This window comes from Pinus tabuliformis, chromosome 3_1, assembly GCF_031772625.1.
Source record: "Pinus tabuliformis cultivar Carrire ecotype Pingquan chromosome 3_1, CPIR1, whole genome shotgun sequence".
In the NCBI taxonomy this organism is placed as follows: domain Eukaryota; kingdom Viridiplantae; phylum Streptophyta; class Pinopsida; order Pinales; family Pinaceae; genus Pinus; species Pinus tabuliformis.
The window spans coordinates 91899427-91926888 of NC_142301.1; the positions used below are offsets into that span (position 1 = coordinate 91899427).

Here is a 27462-nt window from a genome sequence, read left to right on the forward strand (position 1 = left end):
CATAAGGTCCTTAGACCAAATTTCAACTAGGACTCCTTATGATCAAGGAGAGGCATACTTGATATTCCATATTGAATTTTTGGCAAAAGGAAGATATTTCAAGGTGAATTTCATCGCCAAAGGGAGATATGGGCATATATTATATGAATATAAAGGTGACAAAGAAAATGGATGTTGCATGTGGATAACAAAGCCTTCTATCACCCATGCATGCCTTCTAAAGTTGAAAAGAAGATTAATGTTGTAGTTTTCAAGCCCACACAAGCAAAATTGACATCTCCTAAAGAAAACGTGAGGATAGTAAGATGGTCAAAGTGCAACATTCCAAGTTAAAAATGGTCAAAAAGGTGATCATTAGCCTTTCCAAGTTGAATGTTGGCCTCCCTCGCCCCAAGCTCAGTGTTAGCCTTCTCATGCAAGATGTTAGCCATCTCAACCAAGTTGTGTGAAAGGGGCATCCAACCAAACGTGGGGGTCAACTAGCCTTTTTGGGCTCAACATTCAAGCACATGGTGTTTGTTTTGACCATACAACAACTTCTCCTGCACAAATCAAGAAAAGCACTCCATCTTCCATGCAAGGTGCTACTCTTCAAGGTGAACGTGGGTCTCCTCGTGGCCTCCTCCACCTAGCCATTGAACCATTCCAAAGGGGGCATCAGACACCATTTTTAAGGGATCAAGCATTTTAAGGAATATTTCAGCCTGGATCAAGTCAAACATTGGAGTATTAGACCATTTCTTCTCTTCATTGGGTGGATCAAACCACTCTTCTAAGGGATTTATTATTTCTCATTGTACATGTGGCTTGACCACTTTTATCTTAATGATGTGTTAGTTAGATCTAGCTTTTTCATCGTAGAACTAAGGAAATTCCATAATATATTATTTTAATGTAAAGTAAGTTACTTACCTCCTCTATAAAAAGGAAGTGGTTGGATAATAGGAGTATTCCTCTCCTTGGGGTTTAATAAGTATATCTTGGTGTTTTCTTTGTGTTGAGGGTCTCTTATGTGATGTATGTTTCAAAAAATGCTTGTATTTTCTTAGTTTCGTTAGCAATATTTTTAAGGGTTTAACTTGTAGGTGATTCAAGATCACCACAAGGCTTAGTGAGAGCGATTCATTTAGGGGCAATATTGTCAAGTGTATGGAAATGTCACGGCACTTTCATGTCCCTTTGTTGGTGTGAGATAAGTGTTAGTCCTCTTTGCTAAGCAAACCTTCAAGGGGGTTCCCTTAGCAAAGCTTGCTTTGTTTCATGCCATAGTTGATCCTTGGGCATGGGGCAATCTTATTGAGGAATCCTCTCTCATGGAGTTTTGGATTTATGGTTCGCCCTAAAATTGGCTAAGAGATTACCCGTCCTCTAGATGCTAATCTCTCCCCTAATCCATTATTCCAAGTACTTGATAAGATGAGGGTTGTACTTCTTGATATCTTCTCGTCATTGATCTTCTCTTGACTCCATAGCCCTATATATTGGCACTGATCATCATGTCTCTCCATCACAATTCTTTTCTTCTCCCCCAAAATCAACTCAATTGTTAGGGTTACTTGTGATATCACCTTGTTCTTTATTGATTAGTCGTAGTGATTCTTTCGACAAGCCCCCCTTAAGCCGGAGAAGAATCAGCCTACAAAGCACAGGTAAGTCGCTAAAATGACAGTGGTTACCTTCCTAGGTTCCACTTGGATTGTATGGTGCGGGTTAAAGATTTTATCATTCTAACATACAATTTGGGCATTAACAAGGAATATTGTAAATTAGAGTATAAAAGAGTGATGCAATGAGTGCTAAGTGAACTATTCAAAAATCATGAGATATTAGTCAATTACGACTACCTCTCATGGAAATGGTCATACGTTAATGACTTACTTAACGCAGTTGAATCCCAAAAATGATATCTAATATAATGCACTGCGTAAACCCCCATACCTAAATTCAAAAAGTGTGAAGGGATCTCTACTTGAATGGTTGATGAGGCACAATACTTGTTAAGGTTTTGCAAATGGGGTAGCAAGCTAAGTGGGCTTGATTGTGGGGAAAACTCCACAGTTAAGCGCGCTTGAGCCAGAGGCGATCTTGGATGGGTGACCTCTCGGGAAGTCCTGGTTACCGGGTGCAAGCCCCGAAAGTGATGATTGACGTTATGTGATTCATTTCACTAGTTTCAATCCCACTTCTTCACCCTTGTGAGCATCACCTGATGCAATGAGTGCTAAGTGAACTATTCAAAAATCATGAGAAATTAGTCAGTTACGACTACCTCTCATGGAAATGGTCATATGTTAATGACTTAGTTAACACAGTTGAATCCCAAAAATGATATCTAATATAATGCACTGCGTAAACCCCCATACTTAAATTCAAAAAGAGTGAAGGGATCTCTACTTGAATGGTTCATGAGGCACAATACTTGTTTAAGGTTTTGCAAATGGGGTAGCAAGCTAAGTGGGCTTGATTGTGGGGAAAACTCCACAGTTAAGCGCGCTTGAGCCAGAGGCGATCTGGGATGGGTAACCTCTTGAGAAGTCCTGGTTACCGGGTGCAAGCCCCAGAAGTGATGATTGACGTTATGTGATTCATTTCACTAGTTTCAATCCCACTTCTTCACCCTTGTGAGCATCACCTGATGCAATGAGTGCTAAGTGAACTATTCAAAAATCATGAGAAATTAGTCAGTTACGACTACCTCTCATGGAAATGGTCATACGTTAATGACTTACTTAACGCAGTTGAATCCCAAAAATGATATCTAGGATTGGAATTGTCATTAGTTTCTTTTTGTGCTTAAAATTTACCATATTTTAAAGTTTTTTTGTATTTTGACGAGTCTAATACGAGTCTACGAGTCAATAGCTAGACGAGTCTTATACGAGCCGACGAGCCAATAGCCAGACGAGTCGTATACGAGTACGAGTTGTGCAACATTGCTTGGTATGAGTAGAATCTAAAAGACCTTGATTTCCCAAACTCAATCAATTGCTTATACATGGTTTGGGTTAGGTACTCAAAAAATATAAAGATTCAAGCTTAAGACTAAATATTACTAAAGATTGGCATCATGAAATATTCTGCAGTAGAGAGAGTGTCTTTGCCTAATACATGAAAAGCAATTCTTCAACTCAATCTGAAATACACCAGTCGAGAAATTGTCTAATGTGGCATTGCCTCACCCTCCTCAAGAAACTTGTTGAATGCTTCCACTTTGCCCATTTTGGGGAGGCTTCTATATTCATTACCCTAAGAAGATGGGTTAAGAACAATATCTCCTTTCAATAATAAGAGCATACACTAAATGGCATGTAGGGTTTACTGGGAATATAACAATAGCTTTGTCATAAGGCATGACACACCAAGTATTTAGGTCATAGAGCTAGTGCAAAGTTCATTGTACTTGAGAAATGAGTAGAGCATAGGGTAGACTAAGCCATTGTTCCATGGTTTCAGGCTTTAAGTGTAAATTTCTCACATTTGCTTTGAGTCTAATATCTTAAATAACTATCTTGGTCATATTTGACAACTAGGTCATTCTTGGCACGAGGATTCAAACCCAAGGTTCCAAAGACTTAACCAACAAATACCCCGTAAGCACCAGCATTTTCAATCTTCAAGAATTGAAGATGGTATCAGTTGAGATGCTTATAAGAACTGCAAGAATAAAGTAATCAGGTTCTTCATATACTCATGAAGGCAATCTAAGCATTAAGCATTTAAATAAAGAATATATTAAAGGATCCATTAACGACCCACAAAAAGCATTCATTACAACACAATATTCAAGAAGGAAGAATCCATTGAGACATTTCATTTACTTATTCATAAACCAAATCTTTACATTACAAATATTTGTCTTACGCAACTCGCCAAAACCTAGAAGAGACTCTAAGAGGACTCCACAATATAGAGGCAAAAATCTCTCTATAGTCTTTCCTCGCGCATCTTTTTATAGGTCATTCCAACTCTAATCATCGCTTGGTTGATTATAAGGTGGTTACAACTCATAGATTCCCGAAAATATCCCCTTGGACGACTGACACAATATCCCATAATCAACATGTACAATGACTAAGAGTGGTCCATTTGCGCAATGTAAAAGCTTGTGCACGTAGACTTTTGCAGCGCACAACACCTGTTGCACATCTTCTCAAAACTTGCCCTTGTTTTGGTGCCAACACTTCATATAACATGAGTCACTACATCTTTTATCTTCCAAACTCAAGCATAAACACAAAAGTACACAATATTTTCGGAACCAATAGCGAGGACAATTCTATAAGATGACTCAACAATCATCCCTCATAAAGTCTCGAAAATGAATTAGCTCTAGTGATAAGAGTAGTCAACTTATGGAACAACTCCGAGGTCAAGCTCAAAACTTCACAAGCAAGTGTAACTTGAAATTGCTTGGCTAGTATTATGTGAATACTCAAGGTGATGGAACAATAAGGAAGATAAGTTTTTAGTTATCAAAAAGGCATTTTCGACATAAAAGCCATAAGATTTTTCATTAAGTTGGGATCATTTCTTTAATACCAAAGTGTATGCATGTCAACTTCCCTCGCCCCTTTGTAATGTACATTCACTAATTCGACCTATTTGCCACATGGATGAATGAAGTTATCCCTTGGAGATCACTAGGAGGCTCTACTTCAATATGCATCTCAAACCTTAAGTCGTAGATACTATTTTCCCCACCAATGTCATGCTTTTTTATCTTTCTTTTCTCGTCGATCATGAGCCAAGTGTCACTATATGTTTAGCCAAGGGTCTTTTACTAATTCGAAGTGGCGATATTAGAGGTGGATTCTGCCCTATCAATCTCTAGTGATCGGATAGCTTGAGAATTCCAAAAGGGTGTCAAGCAACCTGCCAGTGGGGCATGTACATTGAGGACGTGTGTCCCATCTATTAAGGGGGGGACCACCAAAATTCCAAACATTCAACTTTTACCTTTTTCCCTTCTACCCATTTGAATGCTCATCTTAAGGCTATATGTCCACTTCTCATTCACTTGACGATGGTGATGTCGAAGGGGCATCATATCATGGAGTTGACAAGTGTCAATTCAAGCAAGACACATTGTCAATTTTAGGAGATCCAACAGTATATGTATGATGACTCATTGCCAAAGTTATGTCAATCAAGGACGTGCATTAGTGCCATATGTCCCTGTTACCGCAAAATCTAGCACCTTAGTGCAAAGCCTCACTAAGCTCTCCAGATCAAGGGCAACAATGGGATAAACTACCACTGTCACCTTAGTAGTTGCTCCCTTGTTGTTATGTGGATGGATGTTGTCCCCACGAGGGAGGCATCCACAACAAATCTCGGAGATTAAGTAAACCAAGAAATTTTAGGATAAATACCCTACAAGGTTATGCTATATAAAACCCAAGGATAATATTTAATAAGGTAGGGCTATGGTTTCCCCCCAGGGGCAGCTCGATTGGTGAGGGTCGTGATATGAAGTCTTAAGTAAAGTATGTGGTTCGAGGTTCAAATCTTGTCGATTTAGTGTGTGGGCTATGCATGGTGGTGCATGTGGTTCACGTAGAGTTTATAGTGGTAACGAACGAAATCAACCTCATGCCATGCGAGTACAAGCTCGACCCGTACAAGCTCGACCCAGTTGTTGATTCCTCTAGATACACAAAAAAAGGTAGGGCTACGGTTGAGATGAGGCAACAAGTTCAAAAGACCTATGACTAAGGTTAAAGGGCTACGATAGTCCTATAGATACCCAAAGATCCCAAACACATGTTATCTTTAATTTAATAATTGTTCTAATGAATTAGGGTTTATAATAAACACAACTTATAGCATGCAAAACTTATGACAACAATTGATTTGAAATGGGGGTTTGATAACTTGTTATGGTTACAAGAACCTCCCACTCAGTTAAACAAATAAATGATCTAGCTTATATATGACATTTGCGGAATTAAATACTTGAAAGAGGTGTAAGTTTTTTTTTTTTTTTAAACTGTTTAAGTGCTTTAAGTCCATTTGTTTCTGCTGATATTAAACACATATAACAGCCATATAATGCAGCAAATAAACATCTACACATAACAACAAATTTAATCTAGGAGTTCACCCGAATATCGTGGGCTACGTCTCCTGAGCTTTTGTCATCTTGACTTGGCTCTTTGGGATTATGGTAAAGTTTCTTTTACAAGTTCCACACTTAACCCCAAAGGTTACTGAACTGAACCAATGGGCTTAGAATACCATCTATATCCCTGGCATGGCTATCATCACCCTGCAAACAGATCTAAGCTCCCTTAGACTTTATTCCTTCAATCAGTGTTTTGAGCTACCCTGAGCTTCTTGATGGCACTAACTCCTTCAGAATTCTTTAACTGTCACTGAAACCTCATCTACTATCTCCAGCACATATCAGACACCAAAAATAGACTGATCATTTGCTCAAAATGAGCACTACATCCCCAAACTAGGCCTTCCTCCACGGTTGGCACTGGGCTGCCTGAAACTTCCATGTATCATCTCGGCCTTTAGAAGTCTTCAAATGCTTCTGCAAATCCCTGCAATGGATTCAGAATGCTCATTACAGTCAGGAATGATTATTGGTTCGCTGAGAATGAGTACTGGTAGCTCCTACAACTGCCTCCAACTCCTGGTGGCCCTGAGCTCCAAAATCTCCCTGGATGAAAATCTCTATGAAGATGACTTCTTCAGCTTCTCTGGACTATTCCATTGGCTTCAGAAGGCTCCAATTAGCCTATCTAGCCTCTTGTTTCACTCTCTCTGGTCGAAAACTGCTCCTGGAGTGCATTTAGTCAATATCCCCTAGGGATACTCCACCAAATTTGGTGAACTGGCACTTAACCCCGGATAAAATGGCATATCTGCCTAAGTTTATCCACTCCGCCAAGCTGAACGTCGTAGGTAGCCATTACATAAATTTCTGGCGCGCATATGGGCGGTATAACCCCGACGGTTAGGCTAACTCTCCGTAGAACTGGTGGTCATGTTAACCTTCAACCGCATGGGAGGGCGTTACAATCGGCGGTTAGGTCGCATCAGGATTTCATGTGAACAATTTTATGGGGACTGCTGGCGGGTAAGACCGCTGGCGGTCCTAAGCCCCAATCCTGCAACCGTTATAACACAAATATGCAATGTAACCGTAACATGTTAAGAAACAACGTCAAGCAGAGTTGGTAGAGCGTTGTGCTGTCTTGTCGAAGGTCGTGGGTTTGATTCCATTGGACTCCTAACAAATTTTGCATAACCATTCCAAGGCCACGTGTCGGCCTCCGAGCTTGCCATGTGTCAGCACCTGATTGGTCCCCAAAAGGGAATATTCCTTGGGCTCTTTTTAATATTTCCAAAAACCAAATTAACCTTGCTCCAATGTCCAAAAATTGCAGTTTAATGGACTTTTCAAATTGCGATAACTCCTTCATACGGTGTCGGTTTTTCGAACCGTTCGCGGCATTAGAATCAGGAAGACGAGATGTATCTGGTCGCTCAGGGTCGACACTCTTTCGAACACTTTGAAATCTAAGCTATCACTTAGGTCATTGATCATTATCTGATCACTCCTCCCCATTAGGAATCTTTTGGACCCCAAAAGACTGATATATTGATCTGTACAGTAGATTAGAGTACAACACCCTCTTCTTTTTAGCGTCCATACACTTGCCTTGCATGGCTAGTGCCTTTGAATCAAAACTCGAAGGTAGTTGACACTTCCCTTCCTGGATGCGCTTGTCCTCCCGTTAAGAACTGTCTTCCTTGAACTCATTCAAAATTTCTGTTGAGAAGTTTACAAAAGGTAGTTGAACATCGCTTCCTTGATCATCGACCCAAGGTGGCTCAAACAAACGTGAGATTACATCATAAATATATGCATACTTAACTGAAATTTGCATATGTACCAATGAAAGTATGTTTTACTGTGTCAAGAAATCCAACCACTTCTCACCAAGCCACTTCTATAGCGACTTTTGCTGCTGCAAATCTTCTTCTGACATCTTGTCAAAAACAACATAATGCAAGAAACAACTTGACGACATAAATTCACATCATGTGAATCATTATCATGTCTCTTACATCTTGGTGTACAAATGTTCGACTAAATCACAAGCCGACAAAAACATGCCTTCTTCAAACAACTGACTCTCCAAGTCAAGCATGTACAAAAAGTACTTGACGATTCTTTTTCAAAGTAGAAAGAATTCCACCTCTTGTGAAACACTTCATCATTATCTCCCTTTTTCAATATTGGATACAAAATCAACTTTTCCAAGTCGATATGACATTGCATGCATGTTTAAACAAAGTTATCGACCATCAAGTCAATTACATATACATGTTCAAGTACAATGAAATCATCAACATTCCTTTGTTCATACATACCATTCTCATGCATGTATTCCATTCTTCAACTTTCTCTCAAGCACAATCATAAATACAAGATCCTCAATCATATGTAAATGTACTTACAAAGCTGAAATGAACATAATTTTGTTGCAATAAAGCGAGTCTCATACTCAACTTTTCCATTCACCTTTTTGGTAAAACCCTGCAACTTGCATTCCATTGGAAAAGAAATGTATCAAATCAAAAAACATGCAACCTTTAATTGGATAAGAACTCTAACCATTTCTTACCAATCCACATCAAAGGCGCTTCCTTTAACTGCACATCAACATCAACATGTGAATCATCCTGAAACACATCAATTATGGAAACTTCCTTTCCATTCTTGCCATTCTCTTTTTCCACCTTCTTCAAATTTCGTGGAAGCATTATTGGATTCAAAATCCAACACTTTTCAGCAATATGTCCTTGCTTATGGCAATAAGAGCAACACATGTTCATCCTCTTTACAGCATAATTTGCCTTGTCCAATGGACCTTTGGCTTCTTGCCTACTCTTCTTCAAAAGTTTCTTGTATGTGGCCATTTTCTTCTAACATCTAGAAACACTATGGTTAATCAAACCACAAAAGGAACATGCAATTTTTTTCCAATGCTTATGTGGAAATTTACATGCTTAACATAATCAAAAGAAATGTGATTGAAATCAAATTTATACCTTTCTCTTTAACCTTTGTTGCCTTCATGAGAAGGTGAATCGAATGAAGAAGTGGCTCCCTTTGAAACACCATCAATCTCTTCAATGATTTTAGAGCTTTCACAACTCCCTTGTTCGAGTGCATGCTTATGAACACCTTCTTCTTGCAAAGTATGTTTCAAACAATTGCATTCCCCATGAATACAATCTTTACAAACTTAAGGTAGAGAACCTAAAATGAAACTCCTTTTAGGAATTGTTTCAATTGCCTTCATGGCTGCTTTGGAACTTTCTCCATAAGATTGTCCATAGCCAAGACCCAAATACTTAGGCCTTTCCTCAACCATTATTGGCTCAACAATGCCTTGTGCATGTTTGCCCAATCCTTTTCCTTCATAGCCCATTTTTGACATCAAGTTGGACCCTATACCTCTTGTATGTTTTTCAAAAGAACCAACATAAACATTCTTAGAGGAAATTGAAGACAGACTAGGATTGTTTACCTCTTCTTCAAACTGATGCTTGACTAAGGCTTCTTTGGCAACAAGGAGTTGTCTCTCCAACTCATGCATCCTTTCTAGGTTCATATTTGCAATATGAAGTTGGTTCTCCATTTCCTGCAACTTGTCAAAAAGCAACTGCTTCTCTTCCTTCATGGAATTCAACTGCTCTTGAAGTTTGTGCTCTTCCTTTCATCTTCATACATTTGTTTCACCATATCCTTCATGATGAACAAGTCACGCTTCATGTCTTCATCAAAGAATCTTGTGAAGGAGGAGAATTTTGAAAACTCAGTTGTAGAAGTTGTCAATATAAAAATGAACAAAAGAACTTCAACAAAATTCACAAAGCTTTCAAAATCTATTGACAAAACTTCTGAACTAAATGGTTGTAGAGTCAAACTCTTATTCAAGCAACCTTTTGCAAACAAACCCTCTTGTGCTTCAAGGGTTGCCTTGAGGTCCTTTGGGTAAGGAGAATGCCTTCAACCCTTCTTCCTTCATAAACTCAAGCAACAGTCAGTTTACAAACAGTCAAACAGTCAAATTCTTTATACTGTTTAAACACCTTTCAAGTCAAACAAGCAACCTATTGCTCTGTCAATCAAGCAACCTGCTCTGATACCACCTGATCTGAAATGGGGGTTTGATAACTTGTTATGCTTACAAGAACCTCCCACTCAATTAAACAAATAAATGATCTAGCTTATATATGACATTTGCGGAATTAAATACTTGAAACAGATGTATGTTTTTTTGGTTTTTAAATTGTTTAAGTGCTTTAAGTCCATTTGTTTCTGCTGATATTAAACACATATAACAGCCATATAATGCAGCAAATAAACATCTACACATAACAGCAAATTTAATCTAGGAGTTCACCCGTATATCGTGGGCTACGTCTCTTGGAGCTTTTGTCATCTTAACTTGGCTCTTTAAGATTATAGTAAAGTTTCTTTTACAAGTTCCACACTTAAATCTAAAGGTTACTGAACTGAACCAATGGGCTTAGAATACCATCTATATCCATGTCATGGTTGTCTGTAGAAATTCTGTAGAATTTTTCTACAAATTAACTAACTCTGATACCATGTAGAACTTTTTCTACAAATCAGCTAGCTCTGATACCATGTAGAAATTCCCACCTGTAGATCACCTGGTAATGCAATGTACTAAAGCAAAACACTTGATCTACTTCTACAACAATTGAGCAGAAGCTTAATCGAACATGAGCAACATCAATAAGAACACATATAATTGATAAGAAGGAATCAATCACACATAACACAGAAGATATAACCCGGGGAAAGCCTCAGCCTAAAACCCCAACTCTGTATTATCATACAAGTGGAAATATAGCCAGTATTACAAAAAGAATCAGCTCAAAAGCTATCCTGCTCTCTCTGCAATACCTCTGCTGCTCATAGACAGTCAAAGGCTTCTCACAAACCTTCTCCTCTGCCCTCCAAGCCTCCTATTTCTATGCACAGTTTTTCCTGGGTCCTCCAGCTGCAACCTGTGTGATTCTCACCTCACACACAACACTGACCTCTGAAATAACTGCACAAACCTAAAGGAGATAAATCTTCATCATGGATGAGCTTCCTTTATAGGAAAAATATTCATCCAACTGATAGTACACTGTCCCTTCTCTGATCTCAACTGGGTCTCTAACAGAACTGACATGCATCAGTTATCCATGAGTGAATACACAGTTATCTGAAAATAATAGTTGTCACATGCATGCAAGCATCAACAAACTATATCTCATTAATTTAACAACTTGTTAAATTAATCTAACTGAACTTGACTAAGTTAAACTAAGTCAACTGATCCTCTCAATATAGAACTCATCCTTAATTCCTCAATCAGTGGAGAAAATCAAGGACACATTCCCCAATTAGTGGAGAAATTATTGCATGTTCTCACAAAGACTTCAAGTTTAATTTTCCATAACTAATTAACTCATGGAGATTAATTAATTAATATTTTAAAATGTTGGTAAGACCAAATTCGAAATGCTTCCTATAGATAGACCAAGGACTGTTATAAATAGGAAAGGACCCAGAAATGCTATTTTTAGAACTTTCTATTTTTAGCAATTTCACCTCTCACCCAATGTGGCCAATGACCTCACTGGCCAAACTGCTATTTTTAGACATGCTATTTTTAGCAGGTCTATTTTTAGCACATTCTAAATATAACATTTCTTGTTGCACATTTTTCAACACCGTCATCACTCTGTAAACATATCTAAGCTCCCTTAGACTTGATTCCTTCAATCAGTTCTCTGAGCTACCCTAAGCTTCTTAATGGCACTAACTCCTTCGGAATTCTTTAACTGTCTCTGAAACCTCATGTACTATCTCTAGCACATATTAGACACCGAAAATAGACTGATCATTTGCTCAAAATGAGCACTACATCCCCAAACTAGGCCTTCCACCACAGTTGGCACTGGGCTGCCTGAAACTTCCCTGTAGCATCTCGGCCTTTAGACGCCTTCAAATGCTTCTACAAATCCCTGCAATGGATTCAGAATGCTCATTACAATCAGGAATGACTATTGGTTCGCTGAGAATGAGTACTGATAGCTCCTACAACTGCCTTCAACTCCTGGTGGAACTGAGCTCCAAAATCTCCCTGGATGACCTCTATGAAGATTACTTCTTCTGCTTCTTTGGACTGTTCCATTAGCTTCAGAAGGCTCCAATTAGCCTAGCTAACCTCTTGTTTCACTCTCTCTGGTCGAAAACTGCTCCTGGAGTGCATTAGTCAATATCCCCTAGGAATACTCCACCAAATTTGGTGAACCAGCACTTAACCCCGGATAAAATGGCATATCCGCCTAAGTTTATCCGCTCCGCCAAGCTGATCGTCAGAGGTAGCCATTACATAAATTTCTGGCGCGCATATGGGTAGTATAACCAGGCGGTTAGGCTAACTCTCTGTAGAACTGGCGGTCATGTTAACCTTCAACCACATGGGAGGGCGTTACAATCGGCAGTTTGGTCGCATCGAGATTTCATGTGAACGATCTTATGGGGACCGCTAGCGGGTAAGACCGTTGGCGGTCATAACCCCTAATCCTCCAACCGTTATAACACAAATATGCAATGTAACTGTAACATGTTAAGAAACAACGTCGGGCAAAGTTGGTAGAGCGTTGTCTTGTCTTGCCGGAGGTCGCGGGTTCAATTCCATCGGACCCCTAACAAATTTTGCATAACCATTCCAGGGCCACGTGGAGGCCTCCGAGGTTGCCACGTGTCAGCACCTGATTGGTCCCCAAAATGGAATATTCCTTGGAATATACTCTTTTTAATATTTCCAAAAACCAAATTAATCTTGGTCCAATGTCCAAAAATTATAGTTTACTGAACTTTTCAAATTGCGATAACTCCTTCATATGATGTCGGTTTTTCAAACCGTTCGCGGCGCCGGAATCAGGAAGACGAGATCTATCCGGTCGCTCAGGTTCAACACTCTTTCGAACACTTTGAAATCTGAGCTATCACTTACGTCATTGATCATTATCTTATCAACATTAGCAAAGCATCCTATAATTAATGATAAACAATAAATAATCAAAGGCTATTGAATGAGTAAACAAAGAAAAGAGTTGCAACAATACTTCAATGGTTGAAAATGCATAAAACAACTCCTAAACCCTAAATGTCAACCTAAAAAGGTGGCTGAAATTTGCATATAAAATGATATTTTCTTTTTTCAATATAATAGATTCGAAGTCTAACACTACAAATATGAAATCCAAGATATTTTATGTTATTAAATGCAGGTTTTCCCATAACCATAACCTAACCCTAATTTACCCTATAAAACATTAAAAAAATAAGGAAAAATTATTTTATTTTAGAGATTAACACACAATAGACTAATGCATTTATCAATCTTGGATATGGAGTAGAAAAGGGTGAGGTCAATGGTAGAAGACCTTGATTGAAGCAAGTTAAGAGAGAAAAAACTTTCAATCGAAACCGTAGCGGCTTTCAATTAATTGGAGTTTTAAGGTCAAGGAATGTTCTACTAACTTTCCTTGATGGATACTTGGTGACAAATTTTGCAAAAAAAATGTTATGGCCATAAAAGATTCAATATATCAAGATGAAAACTAGATAGAAACCCTAATTCTACAACATTTGCAAAATGGAAGAAGATAATAAAATGGCACAATTCACCATAGAATCACTTCATTAATCCAAAAAAAAGTCCCTCCAAGCAATAATATCCTCCCCAACACTATTTACTACCTTAGTGCTACATTGTGTCCAAGAGAAAAGAAGACTAGTGCACACTCTCTCTAGTTGAGTAAATGAGTATTGTGTCACAATGAATCTTCTAAATCAACTTCCATCTATTTATAGGAGGGCAACCAAGTCAATTTAAGTCAATAATTGACTAAAAACCCTAAAAATAATATTTTAAGTGATCACAAGTCAAGTAGATCGCAAACAAGAAGACCTAAAAGATTGCAAAATGGAAACCCTAATTCTACAACATTTCCAAAATGGAAGAAGATACTCATAATAAAATAGCACAATTCACCATAGAATCACTTCATCAATCCAAGAGAAAATCCCTCCAAGCAATATTATCCTCCCAAGACAATTCGCTACATTAGTGCTCCATTGTGTCCAATATAAAAGAAGATGAGTTCGCACTCTCTCTAGATGAGTAAATGAGTGTGTGGGACAGTTAATCTCCCAAATCAACTTCCCTCTATTTATAGGAGGGTAACCAAGTTGATTTAGGTCAATAATCGAATAAAAGCCCTAAAAGAAATAATTCACAATAAAATAGCACAATTCACCATAGGCTTACTTCATCAATCCAAGAGAAAATCCCTCCAAGCAATAATATCCTCCCCAAGACAATTCGCTACCTTAATGCTCCATTGCATCCAAGAGAAAAGAAGACTAGTGCACACTCTCTCTAGATGAGTAAAAGAGTGTGTGTGACAATGGATCTCCTAAATCGACTTCCCCCTATTTATAGGAGGGCAACCAAGTTGATCTAGGTCAATAATTCACTAAAAGCCCTAAAAATAATACTTTAAGTGATTGCAAGTTAATTAGGACACAAGCTAGCCTAAAAGATAGCTATCTCAATGATAAAACATAACAAAACGCCTCCTTTTAGCCCACACATGTGAGTAAAAGGTCCTCCAAAGGTCACATCATCCTCCAAAAATGAAGATCTCCATCAAAATGTGCTAAGGATAGGTCCAAAGAGTGCTCCTCACTCAAAAGCCATCTCCTCATCAACAGAGAGTCCACTTCATCAAGCAAAACCCTCCTCATCAACATGTGATCATCAACCAAACCCATGTCATCACTCCAAGCCTCATAAGGGTGACATCATCATCCTGAAATGTGTACCATCTTTCCCAAAGGGATCTCGAGTCATCTTCATCATCAAATTGGTCCAGGAACAGATTGACATAATCAAGAAGGTACAATGCCAACCTATTGACGTTCTATGGTCTCTAGGGTACATCTTTCTAGGCAACACCATGGCTTCAATGTGCAACATTCTAGGCTTTGGAGGGAGAGGAGAAACACATCACTGGTGTTGGATACAGCCCAAGGTCAATACTCCTTACCAAGTGGTCAAAGTCCTAGCTCTGGCACCCAAAAGGGTCGTCAACAGGGGTTAAGTGTTGGAGAAGTCTCAATCAACCCCCCAAGGGATGGCAGTTATACCTAAGAGAAAACATTTGAAATATACCCTCAAAATCAATTGAGATCTTCGTCATAGGTAAAGTACCTATAAGTTTATCTCAGTGGGCCATATCTAATGCAAAAGGCACCAAAGTACTTCACACAAGCATCATCTTCAAATTTCTTATTAGCTTAGGGTTTGTAAACAAGTTACCATGCTTATATATGGGAAGGTTATCCAAAAGCCCTATTAAGTGCTTCTAAACCTAAGAGGAGGAACAGTTCCTAGGTCGACACATCAATTTGCAGGTGAAAGTGGTTATTAGCATGATGGGGGGTTACTTTGTGGATGATGTCACAATCTTTCTACCAATTATGAAATTCCAGCATCCTTGAGCATCATAGTGTGAAGAGGGAGCAATCGTGTGACTTAAGTTACCCCTATCCTTTGCCTATTTTTACCACCCCTCCTATGCATTTTTTTCTTCACTGATTTTCTCTTTCTTACACGTCTTGGTATACAACATTTATTTCTATATCATTGGCCCCTTAAAGATGAAGTGGTTTATTGTTCAGTGAGGTCGGGATATTCAAAGTTCCTTTCATTTTCATTGCTCATGTATTAGCTAAAAGTTGGGTGAGGGCTAATGAGGGGGGTAGAGCACAAGCTAGGCTTTTATCCACGTATTTTATTGTATCCCAACCATTTTTTTGCATTTTATCATTATGGTTGATGCTCTTTCTTTTCTTCCTATCGCATCAACCACTTAGAGCAATCTTTCTAAGCCCCTACTCAAGAATGATGAAAACAAGGAACCAATACTAGTGATAAATACCAATCAACCCAAAGATGGTATGTGGATACAAGGGTGGAAAATGTTAATTATGATTGCCATGGACACACAACATCATTCAATGCCTCTTATTCGTGCCCCTCCTGGACAATGGAAAGAAAGGCCTCATGGAAGGTCACACTACAGTAGGGGTAGCAGATAACCACCGAGTTGAAGCATGGGAACAAGAATACAACCAAAAGTTGTCTATCATCCAATTCGCCTATGATCCATACTAGAATGCCTTTAAACATTAAACGAAAGCACTTTATACAAAAATAGTTGATGTACCTTTCAATACCTTACAATAGACCAGTATAGATCCATCTCAACCACAGATGTAGCAAGAGCTGGGAGGGATCGAATCTCTTTAGGTGTAAACCCTTTTTATAGTGCAAAACTTAATTGCACCTCCAAAGATTGCATCCCTCTAGAGACTTGATAGATGATGGCTAAGATGAATCTCGAGAGAGAGATTCATCTTAACCATCATCTATCAAGTCCCTAAAGGGATGCAACAAATTTTTTTTGAGTTTTACACTATAAAAAGGGTTTACACCTCAAGAGATTTGATCCCTCTCAGCTCTTGGCTCTTGCTATATATATATATATATATATTCAATTGCATTTTAAATGGATCCAACCCCTTGAAAATCCCTTGAATACATGGAATAAAATAGCTTAAACATGCAATTCCAACAAATATTTGCTTCATTCAAAATTAACCCTTAATAAAATGGTCCAAATGTAAAATAATGATAATAGAACAATAAGAATTTAATTTTTCAATTACTTAGTGTAATATATAGATAATTTATTATTATTATTATTATTATTATTATTATTATTATTATTTTAAACCATATATAATATGTAAATTGTTGACATTGAAATAATTTAGTTAACATGAGCATTGAGATATTTTATTTATGGATTACATTGTCCACATTAAAGCTTTTTTCTGTTAATATATTTTTAAATACATTTCAATATCTTATTTATGATGCACATTGAATTTTTTAATTACTACTAATATTTTTTAAATGTTACGAATTAATTTTATATTAAGAATTGAATTAATTACACGTCTCCCTCTTATTATTAAGGAAGGAATTAAATATGTTTACTTTCAATTACTTCTTCTCTTCGCATATTGAAATATTATATTGTGATTCATATATATACATAAATGTTTATGTTTTTTCTAAAGTTGATATTAAAATAAATTAGTTAACATGGATATTAAAATGGTTTATTTACGTATCCAATTGAAATATGAAAATATAAATAATATTAACTTTATTTGTTTTTTGTTTTAATTACTTTAAAAGAATTTTAAAAGTTGATATAAAATTATCTTATTTCATATGGACATGGAAATATTTTATTTATAACTGAGAATGAGAGTGAGAGTGAAATATTTTTACCATATTTACTTTGTTATGGATTGAAATATCAACAACCAATAAAGCAAGCACAGTTAGAGTGGGACTTTGTTTTATAATACTTTCAAGTAAAACTAACCAAATATAAATATTTGTTTTTTATTTTGATTATGGCCGACATTATTTTTTAATTTAAACAATATTTTATTTTTATTTTAGAAGGACATGTGTCAACTCTACATTGAGCACAAACGGAATTACACATCGCCCTCGTACTAGGTTGTAGAATGAGCCTCTTCGCTCAATGACTCACCTCCATCTAATGAATAGGCTAGAAGTCATAAAGCACTAACCATAGCATGGACAGAGGGCCTTTGAGGCTAGTTATCTATAGATCATCATAGGTTTGTTAGTTGGCAAGCTAATCAAAATGGGAGAAAATTCTCTCCTAAGGGTTAGCCACTTGGGTGGGTAATAGTCCCTACCATCAAGTAATGGCTTATCAGAACTTCAACTACCCCTCGCGATTATGCATTACTCCTTTCACTCTAACTTCTCACAGGGAGGACCCCCATGCATTGTATCATCTTATGATTTAAGTACATCCTACCACATTGATTTTGTTGACTTTTCAGTACAATAGATGCAAGTACTTTATTTTTTAATTATGATAATTACTTCCAATGATATAGATGTGTTTAGCGCAACATTGTGATCATTAAGTCATTATACTTCGAAAATTCAACACCATAGACAATAAAACAATAGAGATCACAAATGCACAAAGAGACAAGAAGATTTTACCCTGGGAAAACCCAACCAACCTTTTCCTTAGAGAATAAATGCAACAAGGGATACATCAAAGTACTAACTAGCAAGAGGACCATCCACCATCGACAAAGGTCTATCTTTCACAAGAATTATGATTTTATCACAAAGAGAATTCGATCCTCTTTCCACAGAGTGAATGCTTCAAAGCTTCGGCCTCTTTCCACAAAAGTCAACCACAAAATCTTGGCCTCTTTCCATAGTGATGACCCACAGGATTCTTGGCCCCTTTTCTCAAAGATATACCACAGGGTCTCAGCCCCTTTCCTCAAAGATATATCACAGGGTCTCAACCCCTTTCCTCAGAGATATGCCACAGGGTCTCGACCCCTTTCCTCAGAGATATGCCAAAGGGTCTCGACCCCTTTCCTCAGAGATATGCCAAAGGGTCTCAACCCCTTTCCTCAAAGATATGCCACAGAAAATTGCGTTGATATCAGCCTCCTATTCTTCCTTGAGCAAGGGCAGTAGAAACACTTCTTATGCTTTTGAATTTGGCCTCCTAGACTCCTTGAATACCTTCGTAGATTGCAGAGACGTATTGCTTAAGTGAGTGATCCGAAGTGTGTCTTGAGAGGAGATCAAATGGGCTATTTATAGTCTTCTAATCATGCAAATGGGTGTCTCTCATAGGTAGGCTGACATGTCTCTTGTTGGGCCGACTTGGTCACTTGTGGAGGTAAATACAAAATTCAAATTTTCATTTTTCTCGCCTTGGTAAGGTCATGAAGAACGTGCCTTATTAAATTGTCTTTTGAATGTAAAAAAAATAAATATTTTCCTTTTTCTTGCAAGCATGAAGAACATGCTTCATATAAATTTTCTTTTACAAATTTAGCTTATATTTTCATCATCACAAGTACAAATGATACATTATGAAGATCGACCATAGCTACAAAATTCAACACTCCCTCTTGACTATGGATGTATTCATAATGACTATCCAAATGTTCTCTGTATACATGATTTCATTTTTCTCACTTTGATAAAGTCCTGAAGAACATGCCTTATTAAATTTTCTTTTGAATTTAAAACAAATAAATATTTTCCTTTTTCTTGCAAGCATGAAGAACATGCTTCATATAAATTTTCTTTTACAAATATAATTTATATTTTCATCATCACACATACAAATGATACATTATGAAGATCGACCATAGCTACAAAATTCAACACTCCCTCTTAACTAGGGATGTATTAAATATTCATAATGACTATCTAAATGTTCTCTGTATACATGATCTCTCTAAGGAAAGGTACAACTCATCGATAACATCATTATCTAGGTCAACACTTTTGACCTACATTAGCATCATCGTCAATATGTACCACAACCTAGGTTAGCACTCCTAACCAATGGTATTCACTCAATTAGTCACCATGATCCAATGGGCACCTCACCTCATGGTACTCCAACTAGTTCAAGGTTGCCATCACTCATGGTCAAACCCTAGGGAAACCCATATCCCAAATCCAAAGGCCTCACTCTAGGCCATGATGTTGAAGAGGCACCCACTCCATGAGTGTCTGGGCCTCAAGGACCATTCTCTTTAGAACGTCTGCCCCTCATGATATCTCATCAACAACCAAGCTATGCTCCTGTTGTCACTAATAGTCCGAGCTATGCTCCTGTTATAACTGATAGTCTGAGCCATGCCCCTGTTGTCCACCCATCAACAATCTAAGCTATGCTCTTGTTGTCACCAAAAGTCTGAGCCATGCCCCTGTTGATTTCACATCAATGCTCCCTCTCACTAATAGAGGGGTTTTGCACAAGTCCAAGCTTGTCCTTGAAGTATACAAACTTCGCCCGGGACAAAGGCTTTATGAGAACATCAGTTGTCTACTCATTCGTGGAGACATATTGGAGCCTCACTACTCCCTTTTGCACCATATCAAGAATGAAGTGCTACTTAATACCAATATGCTTCAACTTATCATGAAACATTGTATTTTTTGTCTGCTTCACACGACTTTGATTGTCATAGAACAACACAGTGAGTTCCAGCATCTAGTTGAACAATCCAGAGAGTAACTTACAAAGCCATACTCCCTCACAGCATGCCAAACAAGTTGCAATATACTCTGCTTCCACAGTACTGAGTGCACTAGATGTCTGCTTCCTTCTCATCCAGGATATCATAACAGAGCCCAAACTGACACATATACCAAATGTACTCTTCCTGTCATTTGCATTCTCTGCCCAATCAGAGTCCATATATCCCTGATGTTGTATCTCACCACTCGAAGCATATCTCAAACAATAGTCAACAGTACCATGCAAATATCTCAATATATGATTTGCTGCAATCCAATGCTCATGTCTCGATTCCATCTGGAACTAACTCAAGGTGTTCACTGCAAAGCAAATGTCTGTCTTAGTCACCAAATACATCAACGATCTAATCAACTATGGTTACATGGATGTATCTACCAAATCAGACTCAAAATTTCTCAGCTTTCTCATAGGAGTTGCCATAGACTTGCATTCCATCATGCCAAACTTCAGAAGGATCTTGATGACATATATTCCTTTCCCAAGAAGGATTTCACCAAGTTTTTGCCAGACTTCCAGTCCTAAATAGTAATGCATCAATCCAAGATCCTTCATGTCAAATTCAGAGGCCAAATCCCTCTTACACTGAACAATAAGATGCTCTACACCTGTAAGGAACATATTATCAAAATATGGTAGCAACATCACAGGCTCGCCCTTCACAATCTTGACATAAAGGTTTGGATCAACAACACACTTGGAGAAACCAAATCTCGTAAGATATCCATCAATTCCGGAGTACCAAGCTCTCAGTGCTTGCTTGAGTCTATACAAGACCACCTTCAATCTGCACACATGAGATTCTCTATCAAGAACCTCAAACCCTGAGGTTGCACTATGTACACCTCTTCCTCAACCACGCCATTTAGGAAGGCGGTCTTCACATCCAATTGATGTATCTTCAATCCCATAAATGATGCATGAGAAACGAGATCTAATCGTGATGTAACTGACAGCCGGTGCAAAGGTCTCATCATAATCTTCTCCCTCTTTCTGGGAGAACCCTTTAGCCACGAATCTTCCATTGTATTTTTCAATGTTGCTCCCTCTAATACATGAGCTCTTCTGCTTTCGTCAAATCATATGGGATCAACCTTGATCCAATTCAATAGGAGTTTGTACAAAGCCTTCCTTCTGCTTACAAGTATAGGACTTCTTCATCTGCCTCACAAACTTGAGATAGTTCTTACGTGCACTTCTTTCATCGAGGAAGACGATCTCTACATTCATCTAATGTAGTTTTCAACAGAAATCATAAAGATAACAAATTTTGACAATATGTCATTTCATAATATTCTTCCTTTTTACTAAGGTAATCCTTTGCTTTGTACTTCTTGCCATCCAACTTTGTCTTGGAAGTTACCACTTACTTCTTCCTGGCATACTTCAATTTTGCTAATCTGTCTGCTCCCTTTGTGTCCATATCTCATCCAATATAATATCTCTCAGCATAAATCCCTTTTCTTGGGAGATTCCACTTGTCACAGCTTTTCTTTGCTCTTCTACCTACTACCAAGGTCTATGCAGCCTTTAAAATGTACCTACAATACTCACTTAGGATGCCATGGAAGAACAATTACAACTAAGCAAAGGATACAAAGACAAGAGACTAAAATGACAATAACAACAGTAATCATCGAGGAAAGATATAGAATACTTATCGTTTTGAGAACTATAGGACACTGTCAACTCCCTCTTAATCTTAGCCTTCTTGCATTCATCTTGCAGCTTCCTCATCCTTGTCTTTAACATCAGCATGATGTCTTACCTTTCTTGCATGGACTAGGGTTTCTTCTTTCAATGGAACGATCTATCCTAGGGTTTAGTCCACAAACACTAAAGTTCTCTTATTCAAGCCCTTGTTAGGGTTTACAAATCCTAGATATTCCAATATCCAAAACCCTAGAATCTAATCAAGATTTTTAGTCTTCCAAAACCTAGATTTTCTTGCAAGTCCAATAGTCAAATGCCATCAAGTCTCAATCCCTCAGCAAGATATCAAAGATAACTTCCTTCAAGTCTTCAAAACACTTTTCTGTTTCATTATTCCTAATGGCATTAGACAGCAATTAGACCCCCTTGTCATAGCATAAGGTTTATGTCAACAAATGGTGTTAATGTTCTACAGTCTTTGTAACCTCAACATCCTGCTTTTATGCATCATCTTCAAGGCAATTACAGTAAGGTATGGCTTCATGGATTTGCACTTTCAACACTTTATACATATAGGTCCTTTCTGTCTATACCATGATTGAATACACCAAGATGGTTAGCATGCCAATCTTTAGTAGATGCACATCAAATTTTGGACTAGTTTTCGACCATCCAACACTGTCATGTGCTTTCATGAGAAACAAATACTTCAACTTTATATTTGTTATCAGTCCTATATAGTGACTTGCCTTGATGTTTTCAAACTCTTTGGACTGCTACCTTCAACATAACACAAATTCAAATTCTCATAAGACTCCTTAGGACTCTGTCATAGCTTGATCTATAATCTTTCTGAGATGTTTCGAATCTTTGAAAAAAGAATTGTAACCTTCGAAACTTAGGGATTCTAAAACAGAGGTTCTTGGCCTCTTCTAGATGGCTTTCTCGAGGATTCCTTACAATTAAACCTTTAATACTTTCCTAAGTTCACAACTTCTATACAAAAACTTTTCTCAGGCATATAGATGATCAATTCCTCTTGATGCGTACAAGAGTCTTAGATGAAGTTACTGAAATGCATTCATACCTTTAAAAGGAAATCGCAGACTGATAAGTTCACTAGCCTTGTGTAGATCTTCACCCCACACCTAAAATTCTTATTGTAGTCTCCAGGCAGGGATTTTATTCTAGCTTCTTTTGACAACAGATCGACATCTGGAAATGACTTTCACAGGCTTATACTCTATGATTTCTTAGAGTATGCATTAATAATCCAAACAGAATTAATTCCTTGGATCTCCTAACATTTTTAAACCTATAAACGTTTAACTGAGATTTTCCACTTCCAGTAATAGACCCCAAGGTTCTTCGACCTCTAGCAATTTTACTTAGAGGCTACTCAAACCTCTAAAGTATAATTCGAATTCTCATTTGTATTATCTTGGCCTAACTGAAATCAAACTGAGGTGCCTTGGATAGTGATTTTTGAGTTCAATCATGAGGGTTATTTCTAAGGCTAAATCAAATTGAGGGCTAGACAATTTCGTCTTCTTCAAGTCTTGGATTTCAACCTTCTCACTAATGCCAAAATGAATAAAGAAGAACTTCAACCTTAAGGATGTATCTTTGATCTACCTTCTTTGAGATACTAGACCTTCTTGAATTCGAACTGCTATCAACTTAAGGTTAGGGCATAGATAAGTTTTGGATCTGCTCCTCATTAGGAAAGGTTGCTCTTAAATCCCAGCTCCAATACCATGTTGATTTTTCAGTACAATAGATGCAAGTACTTTATTTCTAAATTATGATAATTACTTCCAATGATATAGATGTGTTTAGCGCAGCAGTGTGATCATTAAGTAATTATAATTCAGAAATTCAACATCATAGACAATAGAACAATAGAGATCACAAATGCACAAAGAGACAAAAAGATTTTACCCTCGAAAAACCCACTAAGGGGAAAAACCCAACAAACCTTTTCCTTAGAAAATCAATGCAACAAGAGATACATCAAAGCAGCAGTGTGATCATTAAGTAATTATAATTCAACATCATAGACAATAGAACAATAGAGATCACAAATGCACAAAGAGACAAGAAGATTTTACCCTCGAAAAACCCACTAAGGGGAAAAAACCCAGCAAACCTTTTCCTTAGAAAATCAATGCAACAAGAGATACATCAAAGCAAACTAACTAGCAAGATGACCATCCACCAAGGACCAAGTCAACCCTCCACAATTTTGTCTGCAACAGAGGTCTATCTTTCACAAGAATTCTTACTTGATCACATAGAAAATTTGGTCATCTTTCCACAAAGTGAATGCTTTAGAGATTTAGCCTCTTTACACATAAGTCAACCACAAAATCTCGACCTCTTTCCACAGTCATGAACCACAAGATTCTCAGCCCCCTTTTCTTAGAGATATACCATAGGGTCTCGGCCCCTTTCCTCAAAGATATGCCACAGAAAACCGCATTGATTTTAGCCTCCTGTTCTTGCTTGAGCAAGGACAGTAGAAACACTTCGTATGCTTCTGAATTTGGCTGGCTAGACTCCTTGAATACCGTCGTAGATTGCAGAGACATATTGCTTGAGTAAGTGATCCAAAGTGTGTCTTGAGAGGAGGTCGAATGGGCTATTTCTATTCTTCTAATCATGTGGATGGGTGTCTCCCATAGGCAGGTCGACATGTCTCTTGGAGGCTTGACTCGGTCACTTGTGGAGGTAAATACAAAATTCCAATTTTCATTTTTTCTCGCTTTGATATAGTCATGAAGAACATGCCTTATTAAATTTTCTTTTGAATGTAAAATAAATAAATAATTTCCTTTTTCTTGCAAGCATGAAGAACATGCTTCATATAAATTTTATTTTACAAATATAATTTATATTTTCGTCATCACAAGTACAAATGATACATTATGATGACTGACCATAGCTACAAAATTCAACAAATTTGAGACTAACAGTGAATGAATCTACAATCTCAATCTGGAGTAATTGGACAATATGCAGACTTCCTTTAGTGTCAAAGAATGTGTCAAGGCGGAGCGTGCATCTTCAACGTGTGTCCCCATTTCTCAATGGGCAAGCCCATAAGGCTTCCCTTGGCTTTCTCTTCGCATTTACCAAGTGTTACCTTCTAAATGGTGTGATCTCTGCCATTACTTACAAAAGAAGTCAATGAGGCAAGTTTAAATGGTAATTCTAACATGATTGGGCATCACCAAAGGATTTCAATTCCTTTGTCAAAAGGATATGTGCAATCTTGCCATCTATCCACCTCATTAGTGGAGGCAACCCCATGAAGCCTTTGTGTATGTATTACTTTACCTTGTTAAAGCTTGTCACCTCCATCATGCATTTCTTTTACATGATAGATCCATGTTTAATCCAACAATTGAGATATTTGTGGGCTGTGTTGTGCTTCCCTTGATTCGGTGCCACTTCAAACCTTGTAAATACATGATGTTAAGACAAGTGGAGGACCACAGTGCAGGGTCCTCAAGGTTTCTTCAAGATTTTTCCTGTATGTGAAGCCTCACTTCTCTCATCCAATGCTCAACTTCACCATGCATGAATACATTCGTTGTTAACAATACCAAAGAGTCATGACTTGTACCTTGCTCTCCAGTCATTGCTATGAAAAGTGATGTATCCAGAAATCTTTCACTCCTCACAATCGAGCGCCATATTCTAAGGTTACAATTTATCTAGTCAATTTGTGTTCGGTGAGTGAAGATAATGCTGCTCAAAATCCATTAATTACTTCAAATTCCTCCATAACTACCAAAGTTCCCAGACACTCAGATTCTAACGTCCCAACAGAAAAATAAATGGTGGCAACATTCATAAATCATGATCCATCACAGGAACTTTGGTCCTTAAAATCTAAACGATCAATAACAATAGGCTATATAAAATCAGTGATCCTGAAAAAGTTAATCAAGATCTCTATCGAATTCTTTAAAAATTTTGTGGAAGCACAGAATTCCTATACTGGCCTTCATAAAGTGTCGCCAAAAATAGCTTTAAAATCACGTAAAATGCAAATCTGACCCTCAATTAGCCGAACTTCTACATTTCACATAAGTCAAAATGAGGAGCCAAATTACCAACGGGGCATTTCTTCCCTGGTGAAGTTAAGCGGCCCACCAGGGCTCCATTATCCCTCTTGTCTGCATCATCCAAATGGCATGCCAAAAAGACGAGGCCCGAAGCAAGTCCGCACTGGCTTTGGTGGAATAGATAGCCTTCCAAATGAGAATTATTCGTTAAAATAACTTCCATAGAGTCTCTGGCACCTATCCCTTTCCTATCCTAGGAGAAGAAACAACTGTCTCCGAACCAGATTTTGCTCAAGATTACTCATTCAGAATATCCCAGGTAGGGTGGGGGTGGAGGACTTCCCAAAATTATTTGAAAAAATAATTAAAACTAAAATTTAGGGGCCAAATTCGCTAAAGGGCAGACGCCAGAAAAGCATCCGCCTCAGGAAGAGGAGATTGACATAATAGGTTCGAACCACCTTAGGGAAAAGAAGGGTTAGTGGCAACTAAATAACAACCATACTGATAAACATGGGGTATATCATGCGTGACGCCATGTGAACTGAACCTCTGCCAACATTTCAATCACTGGTCGTGCATTCATTTTACCTATCAAAACCCTTAAACATAATATCATTGCTTGACGAGATCATATACGAATTGTCACCGATATGTCTTAAAACCCCAAACTCTGGCATATTCACCATTTTAAAGCACCTGGCATTCTTTAAAGCAGGCTACAACAAAGGAAATTATGCAGAATAAAAAGAAATCAAGAGGAAAAAACCAAATGGCGTCAATTTCCAACCTGTGTGCGAAGGCGAGCGGAGAAGCTGCCCTGGGTGTTCGTGTCTGTCGATGGAAATATAGTAAAAGTAGTTCCACCTTTCCGAGCAGGCACAATATTATTCCCTGGGGCAATAACTCCTCTAGTTGGCGGGCTTCCCAGCGGTGATAAGAACGAGGTCACATGGAGGCCAATACTGAAAATCCTATTGAACCCTTCTGCCTGGTACCTTTAAGCTCCTAGAACTCACATGTTCTCGCACAAAAACACGAAGATTTATTCCACACCGCTGCCCCTTGGTTTTGAATATATTGGGGGACGTGGATGTTCTTCCACCTTATGTTATGTTAGATGTTGGTGTATAAGTATACGGTGAAAATGAAATTTATATATAAGGAGTAAAATACATTTGAATGGTAATGATGAGTTAATTTGTATTTCAGTTATGGTTGTCTCTACTAATACTATTAGTTTGACAATTGAGTATTCATGAGTGTATTTGAGTCATGGTTGTCTTTACTATTAGTTTGACAATTGTAGTGAAGAGTGCATTTGAGTTTCAGTTATCCTCACTATTAGTTTGACAATTGAATATATATGTGAGGGGTTTTTTGAGAAGCTCGGAGCATTTAT

General features: G+C 37.8%; 1 protein-coding gene across 1 annotated transcript in view; it reads right to left on the reverse strand.

Annotated features, from left to right (window-relative positions):
* Nucleotides 1-27103, reverse strand: part of LOC149185933 (uncharacterized) — a 65228-nt gene extending 38125 nt beyond the window's left edge. Inside the window, exon 1 of the mRNA XM_089410839.1 lies at nucleotides 26851-27103. The gene's annotated coding sequence lies outside the window, so the exon portion shown is untranslated. The remainder of the gene's footprint in view (nucleotides 1-26850) is intronic.
* Nucleotides 27104-27462: the final 359 nt, after the last annotated feature.